Source organism: Gavialis gangeticus, unplaced genomic scaffold (assembly GCF_001723915.1).
Source record: "Gavialis gangeticus isolate Ggan-Ray unplaced genomic scaffold, GavGan_comp1, whole genome shotgun sequence".
NCBI lineage: Eukaryota > Metazoa > Chordata > Crocodylia > Gavialidae > Gavialis > Gavialis gangeticus.
The window spans coordinates 55,976,879-55,978,908 of record NW_017729024.1 but is presented as its reverse complement, the minus strand read 5'-3'; the positions used below and the strand labels follow the sequence as shown (position 1 = coordinate 55,978,908).

Here is a 2,030-nt window from a genome sequence, read left to right as displayed (position 1 = left end):
TGGCCCAGCCCCTCAGCGGCGGGAGTGGGGCGCCGGCGTAGAGGACGGCCCGGGCCTGGACCCGACCAACTTTGAGCACCTTCATGTCTGTAACCCACCCATGCGCAGTTGTGGAGCCGGTTAAAACTGGATCGCTGTTTCTTTTAACTGCGCAGCTAGCTACATGAACGTGCTAAAAGTTGGTCGGGCCGTGACCCTGTTCCGGGCGCGTGTCTGTCCTCTGTTTTTCTCTTGAGGACAGACAGGCGCCAGGTTCAACAGAGGACGGAGTAGCAGAAAACCAACTGGCAGCACGTGCGCCCCCTGAGTGTGGCAGTGCACCCCCTGCAAGAAGGCACCTCCGACGCAGCTAGCGATGCTTGAGGCTGCTCGCCACTCACCGCCCCACACTCCATCCTCGCTGCCAACACCGCCCGCAGCGTCTGTGGGCGGTCCCCAATTGCCACTGGCCGCCACCAACACTGCCAGCGACATCTGTGAGTGGTCGCCAACCCCAGGTCGGAGCTCAGCACCACCCCAACCCCACCACCGCCGACAGTGCCACGACCGCCTGCAGGAGCTCACCGCTTGCTGCCACCACGCTCCCACTGCCGTCAGTGCTGCCACTGCCTGTGGCAGCTCACCATGCCCCCCCAGCCTCCGGGGGCACACAGCGTTCATGAAAAAAGCGGAATGTCCTCTATGATGGCCACCCTAGGTGGGAGCATGTGCCTACAACCCGCAGCCAGAGTGGGTGGGGAGACAGCTCGCCTTGCAGGTACCAGCACACTTAAATGTGGGTTGTCTATAATGCTGCCTGCCCGCCTTCTGGGACAGTCCAGTGGCCCGGGCGCTCCTTGCTCAACACAAGGATCGCCATGCAGCTCTTAGTGACCCTGGCATGTATTGTCCCCCATACATGTCCCACCTTATTCAGCCCCCAGGATGGACAAGGCTTGTCCAGTGCCTGGTTTGGTCTTGGTCATTCGGTAGGTCTCCCGGCCATCCGTGCTGCAGGAAATTCAATTCACACCCTGTTTCCTCATGTTCTCTCCTCATTCTGACAGCTTGGCCTGTAGACAGAAGGACTGGCCATCCCAACAGCCCTAAGCCAGCAGGTAGTGTCTTCATTTTACAGTGGGAGATGTGAGGCACAGAGAGATTCAGGTGAAAGAAAAGGTATCATTTTCAGGGCTGGTTTTGAGAAGTCTAGGACTTGATTTTTCAGAGCACCTCATGTGAAGTAGCACTTTGTGTGTGTAAGGCACTGGTTCCCACTGGCTTCAGGTGCACATATGAGAGCTCCACACAACTGCAAATCAGACTAGGGTCTCAAAAATGAGGGACGGGCAATTAGCAACTACCTGTGAAAACTTTGCTTGCACTGACTTCCCTAGCATCATGGGCACAGGCAGGCAGAACCCAGGGCAGAGTTCTGCTCTTAGCCATGAAACCAACTTCTCTCTCTCTCTCTCTCTCTTTCTCTCCCTCCCTGTGGTCCCCTACCTCATTCAGTATATACCTTCCCACTTCTGTCAGAAATGAAGCAGGGTCTAAGCAGACAACAGCCTCCTTCACTGCACAGCCCTGGGCTATCCAGACCGCAGACCATCCTTTTCACTGAATGAATCAGGCAACTTGTGGAGAAAAACACCACTGGGCCACATAACTAAAAACAGTGTCGTGCCTGTGCACTATAATTTGTGTGGGGTTTTTTTAGGTTTTTACAAAGAAAACTGGGGAGAAAGCACAGAAATTATATTGTGCAGCACCATCTAGATGCCCACATACCATGGGCAGGGTTGAGACATGTAGATGGACTGCCCAGACCTATGGCACAGGAGTTACTGGAGCACCTAATAGCATTCTTTCAGTGGCCCAGCCACTAGGGGGGGGTGAGAAACATGCTTTACCAGTGGGTTTCACAGATCTTTTCCTAAGTGTAGAGATCTGAGAATCTATTCCAGGTTTTGGAAGGAAGCATGCCATGGCAGGCACCACAACTTTTGTTCCTGTTCATCAAGCCTGGCTGGTCTTCCCATGTCTCTGCC

The 2,030-nt window shown here is 54.7% G+C and overlaps 1 long non-coding RNA gene across 1 annotated transcript in view; it reads left to right on the top strand.

Annotated features, from left to right (window-relative positions):
• Positions 1-546: 546 nt before the first annotated feature.
• Positions 547-2,030, top strand: part of LOC109297389 — a 788,954-nt gene continuing 787,470 nt past the window's right edge. Inside the window, exon 1 of the long non-coding RNA XR_002097301.1 lies at positions 547-592. This is a non-coding gene — a long non-coding RNA (uncharacterized LOC109297389). The remainder of the gene's footprint in view (positions 593-2,030) is intronic.